This window comes from Triticum aestivum, chromosome 3A (assembly GCF_018294505.1).
Source record: "Triticum aestivum cultivar Chinese Spring chromosome 3A, IWGSC CS RefSeq v2.1, whole genome shotgun sequence".
Taxonomy (NCBI): domain Eukaryota; kingdom Viridiplantae; phylum Streptophyta; class Magnoliopsida; order Poales; family Poaceae; genus Triticum; species Triticum aestivum.
The window spans coordinates 118,403,823-118,415,305 of NC_057800.1; the positions used below are offsets into that span (position 1 = coordinate 118,403,823).

The 11,483-nt window shown below is 44.6% G+C and overlaps 1 long non-coding RNA gene across 1 annotated transcript; it reads left to right on the forward strand.

Moving 5' to 3' along the window:
* The first annotated feature begins 9,280 nt into the window (after nt 1–9,280).
* Nucleotides 9,281–11,067, forward strand: LOC123058093 (uncharacterized). The gene is made up of 2 exons (XR_006427063.1): nt 9,281–9,980; nt 10,697–11,067. It is a non-coding gene; the product is annotated as an uncharacterized lncRNA (long non-coding RNA).
* The last annotated feature ends 416 nt before the right edge of the window (nt 11,068–11,483 follow it).

Sequence of the window (11,483 nt, forward strand, 5' to 3'; positions counted from 1 at the left end):
TTCTTTCAGCCATCTGGATCGAGCAAATCTTCAGGCAATAGGACGAAACGAGGCCCGGACAAAAAGTTGAAGGAGGGCGTAAAGTACAATATCGAGGCAATCAGACCTAATGGCGAACCATTCGCGCCTAAGAAGATTGCGAACAAGTTCGTTCGTCAGTGCGGAGTTCTTGTGAAGGACCAACTCCCGATCTCCCTTCAAGAATGGAGAGAGCCAGCGAAGCCACATCCAGGAGTTACTTTTGTCGACGACAGACAAAAACATTTGCTTTGGGAAACGCTCATGGAACATTTCACCCTACCAGATCATTTCACAGATGCAGATGTGGAGAAAGTCAAGGACGCTGCTCTTAGGAAGATGGCGGTTGCATTCAAGAACCACAAGATTCGTGAATGGGCCAAGTATGTCAACGGAGGAAGGAAGACTCCAGTATTCGAGGGAACACTAGAGAACCAAAGTGCTCATTGGGACGATTTCGTGAAATTCAAGGATTCGGAATTATCTAAGGAACGGTCAAGAATAAACAAGGCCAATGCCGCAAAAAAGGATAAGTTCCATAAGCTGGGGCTAGGTGGCTATGCAGTGGGAATGCCTAAGTGGGATAAGTTTGAGAAAGAGATGCTGGATGCAGGTGTCACTCCAGAAACATTGAGCTAGCCACCCAGGTGCAGGACTTGGTTCTATGCGCATGGGGGGGAGTTGCACCCGAAGACAGGCAAAGTTTCGAAGAAGGCATGTCTGGACGGAGCCGAAGATAAGCTACTTGTTGCAATAGAAGAGGCTCGATCCGGGTTATTCGAGCCCAACAGAGAGACCGACGAGCTTATGCGTGCCCTGGGAAATCCTGAACACCCGGGAAGAACACGAGGCATGGGTGCTATTCCGTGGTATGAGGGGTTTTCGGACTGGAACGCCGACTATAGAACCCGTGCGAGAAAGAATATTGCGGAGGAGAAGAAGAGGAAGATGGAGGAGGAGCAGAGGAAGCTAGACTATGAACACCTTCAAGGCCTAGAATCAGCGCACGCGGACTTGGCAATCAAATTCCAGCGGCGGCAGGAGAAGATCGACTCACTTAGCTAGCAAAGGGGGTCTCAGCAGCTAGCGGATGATCCACCAATGGATAGCACCGTCCCATCCATGCCGAGAAGCAGCGTGGGTTCTGCCCCGGGCGACGCATTGCTGGATAGCTACCCAGTGGATGACATCATGGAGAATACTAACTGCGAGCTACACTTCAAAATGAAGAACATATCCATGAAGGTGGCGGACGCCCTTGCTTTTACAAATCCCCCCGAGGCAACCTTCCATTGCAACCCGATTCCATCGGGCTATGCTTGTGTCTTGGTTGATGAGGTGGTGGACCAATATTCGGGGCTAGAGCTTGACATTCCTGGAGGTGACGATGAGCACACACTAGGAGAGGCCAACCATCGTATTATCCTATGGAGAAAGGATTGCATCATCTTTCGAAGGCCACCGACACCGCGTCATCCGACTCCTCGTCACAGTCCGCCATCGAGTCAACAGACTCCCGCTCCTCCAAGTCCACCAACGCGTCAGGCCACTCCTCCTCCAAGTCCGGCACAGCTTCAGGCCACTCCTCCTCCTCCAACTCAGCCACGTCAGCCGTCTTCGCCGCCTCAGCAATCACGGAAGAGAGCCACCTCAGCTATGGTGCGTAGCGGTACAAGTCGAGGTAGTACTGCAGGTACAGGCGGAGGCAAGCGATTTCAATATGGTCCAAGCCTCGCACCTCTTCCACAGAGGCCTTACGACAAGTCCGAGGAGGAAAACGTAGCCATATCGAAGGCCGAGGTGGAAGCCCATTTTGCACCGAAACCGCCACCGCCGCCAGGGGAGAAAGTGCCTGTGGAAAAGATTGACCACTTCATTCGTATGGCTTGACCACCAGCTCCCAAGCCTGTTGACACAGACTATGAGCGCCACCTCAGGAAGTTAAATCGAGCACGTCTACAGAAAGAGGCGAGCTCAGGCTCGAGCAAATCAGCTGGCAAAAGGAGCAGTAAAACCGTTCCCTAGCTGGGAGAACAGGCGGCGCAATCAACCCCCCCGCTTGTTGTGCCAACAACACATGAGAGTAGGCGCGCCCAATATTATTGTGGGCAAACCGTTAACGTTCCCGGGGTGGGCGATGTGGTAATAACCGAGGAGCATATTGCGCAGGCTGAATCGATCGGGATCACTGTTGGACAACTCCTCGATATCGAGCCCATGTCTCCGACTAGAGAGGAGGAAATAAAACGGAAATATGCCTGGGGCCAACCTTTGGTCGAGCCAGAGGAGGTCAATAAGCTCCCAACAAGAATGTATGAATTGCATCAATGGTACATGGACATTACCAAGATTTCCAATCGAGAGTCCCTCATGGTGAATGTCAACGAGGAGCATTACTACCATAAGAAAGCTGTGACCGTTGAGTATTCAGAACTTTTTCAGCTATACAATAAAGACGCACTCGACAAATCTATCGTCAGTTGCTATTGACTGTAAGTGATTTCTTTCTGTAATTTAAGTCTCAAGCTAGCTGATCATTTTGATCAACCATTACCAGTAATTATCCTCACTATATTCTTTTTTGTGGTATTATGCAGGATGAAGATTTATGAAATTAAAAAAGGTGGACTCTATGGCATTGGGTTCGTTGACCCAAATACCATTAATGAATACACATGGAAAATAGATCCATATCATGCAAAATGTGTAGAGGAAAGCATGCTACAGTTCTTCAAGGAACTCAAATACAATGAAGATATACTACTTCCTTGCAACTTCCAGTGAGTCACACTGTCTTGTACTACAAATTCTGTTTTTCCCTACTAGCTATAGCTACATGTTTTTGCTTACATATGCCCGCTTAATTAAGACATGCAAATGTGTGTGCATGCAGATTTCACTGGATCTTGTTAATCATTAAAGTTGATGAAGGAACAGTTGAAGTACTAGACTCGCTACTTAAGAAAGCAAGTGACTACACCATCGTGAAGGGGATAGTCAACAGGTAATTTCAATCATTATTAACTATATCTCGGCCTATTTAATTAGTTCGTCATTTCCTGATAACAACTATTTAATAACCCATTTATTCATTTTCTTTGTCGGCGGGCAGGGCTTGGGCAAAGTTCATCAGGGTCACTCCAGGCCCATGGAAACAAAGTCTGAAATGGTATCGACCCAAGGTAAGTAATTAAGTAGTACTAGCTAGCTGCCATCTCTTTAATTATGATGCTTGATTAATTATTATCTGATCAAGTTCCATTCTCATAAAGGCCCTGAAGCAGGCGTCGGGGAATGATCTATGTGCATACTACGTTTGCGAGAACATTCACATGATGGCGTCCGAAAGGAGCAAATCTCAAAGACAAGAGTGGGTACGATATCGATTGTCAGAACACTATTCACAATTTTTACACCATTATTGATATCTAGTCACACAACTAATACACATGCATATTGATCTCCTTCTTAACAGTTCAAAGAGGTGCGGGACAAGCTCCTAGCACAGGACTGCATAGGAGCAATTCAAGAGGAAATAGCGGGATTTTTGCTCGATCAGGTCATAGATCCCAAAGGAGAATACTATTACCTGCTACCGCCCCCATGAACCACTTCCAATTGTTATCGTGCTCCGAAGGCACCAAGTAGCTAGGCTAATGCCACTGGCTCCAAAGGCACCAATTAGGAGAAATTATATATATATATATATATATATATATATATATATATATACATGTATGTATATATGTGTGAATTAATTAATGGTGGTTGTGAGACATTCGATGATATATATATATATATTATGATCGGTTCTACTAGAAATTCTATTTATATATATGCATAACGTGTACAATATGTAGTATCATAAAATACCAGCAAACGAAAAATAATTAAATGGAAAACACAAAATTAAATGAAAAAGAAATCATAAACCCAAACCCCCCGAACATTTTAATACCGGTTGGTGACACCAACCGGTACAAAAGGGCTCCCTGCCCCCGAAGCTGGCTCGTGCCACGTGGTTGCCCTTTAGCACCGGTTCATGCTGAACCGGTACTAAAGGGGGGGGGGCTTTAGTGCCTACATTTTAGCGCCGGTTACCAAACCGGCACTAAAGGGCCTTACGAACCGGTGCTATTGCCCGGTTCTGCACTAGTGTTCGTTGACCGTGAGAGCTTGTGATGGGCTAAGTTGGGACACCCCTGCAGGGATTTGAACTTTCGAAAGCCGTGCCCACGGTTATGGGCAGATGGGAATTTGTTAATGTCCGGTTGTAGAAAACCTGAAACTTAACTTAATTAAAATGAATCAACAGCGTGTGTAGCCGTGATGGTCTCTTTTTGGCGGAGTCCGGGAAGAGAACACGGTCTCGTGTTATGCTTGAACGTAGGTTGTTCCAGGATCACTTCTTGATCATAGTTTCTCGACCGTGCCTTTCCTTTCTCTTCTCGCTCTCATTTGCGTATGTTAGCCACCATATATGCTAGTGCTTGCTGCAGCTCCACCTCATACCTTTTACCCTACCTATAAACTTAAATAGTCTTGATCGCAAGGGTGTGAGATTGCTGAGTCCCCGTGACTCACAGATTCCTTCCAAAACCAGATGCATAGACCGATGATACCATTCCAGGAGATTCGACTGAGCTCAAGTGGGAGTTCGATGAGGTCTCAGGACAATACTACATTTCCTTTCCAGACGATCAGTAGTGGAGCCCAGTTGGGGCGATCGGGGAGATTATGCATTTGGGGTTGTCTTTATTTTGGTTCCGTAGTCGGACCTTGATTGTATCTGGATGATTATAATGTTATATTTATGCATTGTGTGACGTGGCAATTGTAAGACAACTATGTACCTCTTTTCTTATTCAGTACATGGGATGTGTAAAGATTACCCCTCTTGCGACATTGCCTACAATGCGGTTATGCCTCTAAGTCATGCTCCGACACGTGGGAGATATAGCCGCATCGTGGGTGTTACACCAAGATGGGATCTCGTGGATACAGAAAGTTGCGGCAGTGGAATTAGGTTTTTGGCTCCGTCCCCGATCGTTTGGGGGTACGTGGATATATATAGGAGGAAGAAGTATGTCGGTGGAGCTTCGAGGGACCCATGAGGCAGGGGGGCGCGCCCTAGGGGGTGATACGTCTCCAACGTATTTATAATTTTTGATTGCTCCATGCTATATTATCTACTGTTTTGGACTATATTGGGCTTTATTTTCCACTTTTATATTAGTTTTGGGACTAATCTATTAACCGGAGGCCCAGCCCAGAATTGCTGTTTTTTGCCTATTTCAGTGTTTCGGATAAATAGAATATCAAACGGAGTCCAACGGAATAAAATCTTCGGGAACGTGATTTTCTCACCGAACGTGATCCAGGAGACTTGGACCCTACTGCAAGGGATCAAAGAGGAGGTCACGAGGGTGGGGAGCGCCCCCCCCTAGAGCGCGCCCCCCTAGAGCGCGCCCCCCTGCCTCGTGGGCCCCTCGGTGCTCCACCGACGTACTCCTTCCTCCTATATATATACACGTACCCCCAAACGATCAGAACAGGAGCCAAAAACCTAATTCCACCGCCGCAACTGTCTGTATCCACGAGATCCCATCTTGGGGCCTGTTCCGGAGCTCCGCCGGAAGAGGGCCGTCATCACGGAGGGCTTCTACATCATCCTAGCCCCTCCGATGAAGTGTGAGTAGTTTACCTCAGACCTTCGGGTCCATAGTTAGTAGCTAGATGGCTTCTTCTCTCTCTTTGAATCTCAATACAAAGTTCTCCCCTCTCTTATGGAGATCTATTCGATGTAATCTTCTTTTTGCGGTGTGTTTGTTGAGACCAATGAATTGTGGGTTTATGATCAAGTCTATCTATGAATAATATTTGAATCTTTTCTGAATTCTTTTATGTATGATTGGTTATCTTTGCAAGTCTCTTCGAATTATCCATTTGGTTTGGCCAACTAGATTGGTCGTTCTTGCCATGGGAGAAGTGATTAGCTTTGGGTTCAATCTTGCGGTGTCCTTACCCAGTGACAGAAGGGGCAGCAAGGCACGTATTGTATCGTTGCCATCGAGGATAACAAGATGGGGTTTATTTCATATTGCATGAATTTATCTCTCTACATCATGTCATCTTGCTTAAGACGTTACTCTGTTTTTAACTTAATACTATAGATGCATGCTGGATAGCGGTCGATGAGTGGAGTAATAGTAGTAGATGCAGAATCGTTTCGATCTACTTGTCACGGACGTGATGCCTATATACATGATCATGCCTAGATATTCTCATAACTATGCTCAATTCTGTCAATTGCTCAACAGTAATTTGTTCACCCACCATAGAATACTTATGCTCTTGAGAGAAGCCACTAGTGAAACCTATGGCCCCGGGGTCTATTCTCATCATATCAATCTCCATTACTTTAATCTTGCTTTTCTTTTTTACTTTGCCTTTACTTTTTACTTTGCATCTTTATACCAAAAATACCAAAAATATTATATCTATCAGATCTCACTCTCGTAAGTGACCGTGAAGGGCTTGCCAATCCCTAATCGCGTTGGTTGCGAGTAGCTATCGCTTTGTGCAGGTACGAGGGACTTGAGCGTGGGCTCCTACTGGATTGATACCTTGGTTCTCAAAAACTGAGGGAAATACTTACGCTACTCTGCTGCATCATCCCTTCCTCTTCGGAGAAAACCAACGCAAGCTCAAGACGTAGCAAGAAGGATTTCTGGCGCCGTTGCCGGGGAGACTACGCAAAAAGTCAATATACCAAGTACCCATCACAATCCCTATCTCTCGCATTACATTATTTGCCATTTGCCTCTCGTTTTCCTCTCCCCCAATTCACCCTTGCCGTTTTATTCGCCCTCTCTTTCTATCCTCCCTCTCTATTTGCCTCTTCTGGCCCGTTTGCTTTTTGTTTGCTCGTATGGTTGGAAATAGTCATTTATTTATTACTAAACAGAGAACCTAAGATTTATGGATCCTCATCCGCTTGCTAATCTTTTTAAGAGATCCAGTTATGTTGAACCAATTGCTAGTGAGTTCTGTGCACGAGATTATCTTTATGAAGTTTTGCTTGAAATTCATGAATCTGAAAATTGCGATGAAGTAAGTGATGAAGTGATTCATGATAGATCTTTGAATAAAAAGCATGATTGCAATGATGTTATTATAAATTATATTAATGAAAATTGTGCTAATAATATGCAAAACCCTAAGCTTGGGGATGCTAGTTTTGTTATGTCCTCTACTTGTTGCAATGATCATGATTGGGGTGATTCTTCTTTTGATCTTGAAAATTTATTTAAACCCCATGATGAATATGAGATTGATTATAATGTTTGTAATAATACTGAAAGTGGTTTTGTAAGAATGTCAACTTTAGATCCCACATATTTAGAGAATGTTCAATCTTATGAAGTTTTTGATAAAAGTGTGTTTGGGAAGGTCATGAATTTAGTTAATGTTAATCCCACTATTTCGGAAAAGTGCCAAATTTGCATGCATGTAGATCATGTTGAGAATATTTTATGTGATAGCTATATTGTTGGAGTTTCTTATGATCCTACATGTAATTACTATGAGAGAGGAAAATATGGTTGTAGAAATTTTCATATTACTAAATTACCTCTCGTTATGTTGAGATTGCTATTGTTTCTTTCCTCTTCCTTGCATATGCTAGTTTTTGATTGCCTTGATAATTTGTTTGCCTATAAGATGCCTATGCATAGGAAGTATGTTAGACTTAGATGTGTTTGTCACATGCTTTATGATGCTCCTTTTATGCTTCAATTCTTGTCTTTCATGTGAGCATCATTAAAATTATCAATGCCTAGCTATAAGGCTTTAAAGAAAAGCGCTTGTTGGGAGACATCCCAATATTTTTACTTGCTGTTATTTAATAAATAAATTATTTAGCCTCTATTTTGGTTGTGTTTTTTTGTGTTTAATTAGTGTTTGTGCCAAGTAGAACCGTTGGGAAGACTTGGAGAAAGTCTTGTTGAACTTGCTGTAAAAACAGAAACTTTAGCGCTCACGAGAACTGCTGTCGTTTTTATTTGAAGAGTTCTATTTAGTTAATTCTTTTTGAAGATTATTAATAGATAAATTCCTCACGTCCAGCAATTTATTTTAGAATTTTTTGGGTTCCAGATCTTGCGCTAGCTACAGATTACTACAGACTGTTCTGTTTTTGACAGATTCTGTTTTTCGTGTGTTGTTTGCTTATTTTCATGAATCTATGGCTAGTAAAATAGTTTATAATCCATAGAGAAGTTGGAATACAGTAGGTTTAACACCAATATAAATAAAGAATGAGTTCATTACAGTACCTTGAAGTGGTCTTTTGTTTTCTTTCGCTAACGGAGCTCACGAGTTTTTTATTTTGAGTTTTGTGTTGTGAAGTTTTCAAGTTTTGGGTGAATTCTTTTGATGGATCATGGAACAAGGAGTGGCAAGAGCCTAAGCTTGGGGTGCCCATGGCACCCCCAGGATAACCCAAGGATACCAAAAAGTCAAAGCTTGGGGATGGCCCGGAAGGCATCCCCTCTTTTCGTCCACTTCCATCGGTAATTTACTTGGAGCTATATTTTTATTCACCAACATGATATGTGTTTTGCTTGGAGCGTCTTGCACTACTAGAAAAAGGACTATAGATGGGATTGACACTAATGGCGCACCAGATAAGTGGTGCGCCATTAGTATATACTAATGGCGCACCACCTTCTGATACGCCATTAGAGTTGAAACTACTAATGGCGCACCTGGCCCAGGGTGCGCCATTAGTATCAATTTTTTTTGGACTAGTGCGCCTGTCCAAACGTACTAATGGCGCATCCAGACACAGTGCGCCATTACTAGCTGTAACTAGTAATGGCGCACCTGTCGGAAAGTGCGCCACTAATGTTGTTTTTTTATTATATTTTTTATTTCTTTTTTTGCAAAACTACTAATGGCGCACTGTGGAACAGTGCGCCATTAGTATATTTTTTTTGCAAAACTACTAATGGCGCACCACCAGAAGGTGTGCCATTAGTAACCTGGATTACTAATGGCGCATTTAGAGTTGGTGCGCCATTAGTAAGTGGACCAATCCATCCATCGTAACTCTGTCCACGGATTGATGACATGGCGTCCATCCATCCATCCATCCATCTATCTACAGAAAAAAGAAAAAAGAAAAGAAAAGAAAAGGAGATACCCCCACCCGCAGGCCAAACCCTAGCTCAGATCCCCCGTCGCCCCCTTCCTCCCTCATCCCCATCTCCTCGCCGCCGCCCCCTCCCCGATCTCGATCTGCCGCCGCCCCCTCCCCGATCTCGATCTACCGCCGCCCCCACCGCCACCATCGGCGACCCGCCGCCCCCACCGCCCCCGCCGCCCTCTACTCCACAGCCGGCGCCCCTACCCTCTCCTTCTCCCCTCTCCCTACATCCCAGATCCATTCGACCGCGGCGACCACCTCCTCCACGGCCACCTCCTCCCGCTGGCGACCACATCCACTCCGCCGCCGGCGCCACCTCCCCTCCCCTTCCCTCCCCTCCCTGGCTAGAGGTCACCTCCCCTCAAAGGGCCCGCCGTCGATGAAGGCCGGCAAGGCCGGCTTCAAGGGCCCACAGGAGGCGCAGCACCGCATCCGCGTCACCCGCAGGAGGCGCAGCACCGCATCCGCATCACCCAAGCGTCAAGAACCTCGAGAAGGGTGATGATGATGGGTGGATCTCGTCGATCCGCACCTCCTCACCCACCACATCGCTGGATCCGCGACATGGTAAGGTGTCCACGAGCTCCGCAGCTTCCCTCTGCATCGACTACGGCCACCAGTTCAAGCTGGGCGCCCCCACATCGCCGGATCCGAGCTTCTTCCCCGTCGGCCGCCGCGCGCCTTCCCCCTCGATCCGCGTCGCCCTTGCTGCTCCGACGTCTCCGGCCTCCCCGAGCTCGTCATCCGCACCGCGGTGAGCCCCTTAGAAGATCCCCCTGTTTGGCATATCAATCGATCAACATGTGGAATTTTGGGCTCTGATTATTCTGAGAGAGGGATGGTACCATCTCCAAAATACATTTGCTTTCCATTGATTTGAACACCTGTTATGTGCCGTGATCTCAGTGCGTATCCACCATTTTTTCTTCAAATTTCTATTCTTCTACTTACAAACTACTAAATCTGTGAAGTGACCTAAAATGTCTTGCATTTGATTACATAGGGAGTAGCAGACAAGTGGATATGCCAGTTTGATAATTAGTACTTGACCATAATATTTAGGTGGTTATATGCAGCTTTGTTTTCTGACTTGTTTCTCTTAGCAAGTAATCATTTGTAATGATGTATCAAGTTGGCTCATTCAATTTTTTACATTTCATATTAACCCAGATGGACATGGATCAACAGAGATAATATTATTACAGCATGTTGAGGCAGAGAACTACATCTGTTTTATAGTTCTTCTCTTGGCTCTCTGGTTTAGAAACAGAGATGTAGTGTTTTATTTTGATGAATTTATGTAACTTATTTTATCGTTGTAAGATTCTTCGACTTATCTCAGGTTCATAATTGTTTTAGTAGTTACACTTCAAGTGTTGCCGAAGATGGATGTTTGTATGCTGATCTAGATTGCTTCCAGTGCACTTGTTTAATCATTTCAAATGGTTTATGTTGGTGACCTATCTGCAGGTCATGGGGAAGCAAAAGCTCAGTGTCAAGACTGAGGAGGACTCCAATCCTCGTGACTAGATGGTGGCAATGGTGGATCTGCAACTGCTCACTGACTTTCCACATGATTAGATGGATCTTCAACTGCTCAACTATTCAGTACTATGATATATCTTTTATTTCTAGTTCTTATAATCATTATAGGGCAGTAAATTGGCTGTATGGGCACTTCTTTGTTGTTAGCTGTTAGCCAAGAGATCAACTGTCCTGGTTGAAGTCATAGCCCAGAGGATTTTAGCTGTTAGCTGTTAGCCAAGAGATGAACTGTCCCTCTATTGTATTCGATGAATCTGTTGTTGATGTGTGCTGTCTATATTTTGTCCAATTATACATTTTGTAACCTGTGCAAAAAACAGAAAATAAAAAAATAAAAAAACCTAATATTCATACTAATGGCGCATCACATCACAGTGCGCCATTAGTATGCCAAAGGATACTAATGGCGCATCATTGAACAGTGCGCCATTAGTATGCCGAAGTTACTAATGGCGCATCTTGTTGTTGTGCGCCATTAGTATGCCAAAGCACCTGGGTATACATGGCCCCCTGGGAGGCATACTAATGGAGCATTGTTGTATATACTAATGGCGCATCTGAGGTCCGCCATTAGTATACCAGATACTAATGGCGCACCAGTGGTGCGCCATTAATAAAATATACTAATGGCATGGTACTAATGGCGCACCACTAATGCGCCATTAATGGCCAAATTAGGTGCGCCATTAGTAGGCCTTTTCCTAGTAGTGTT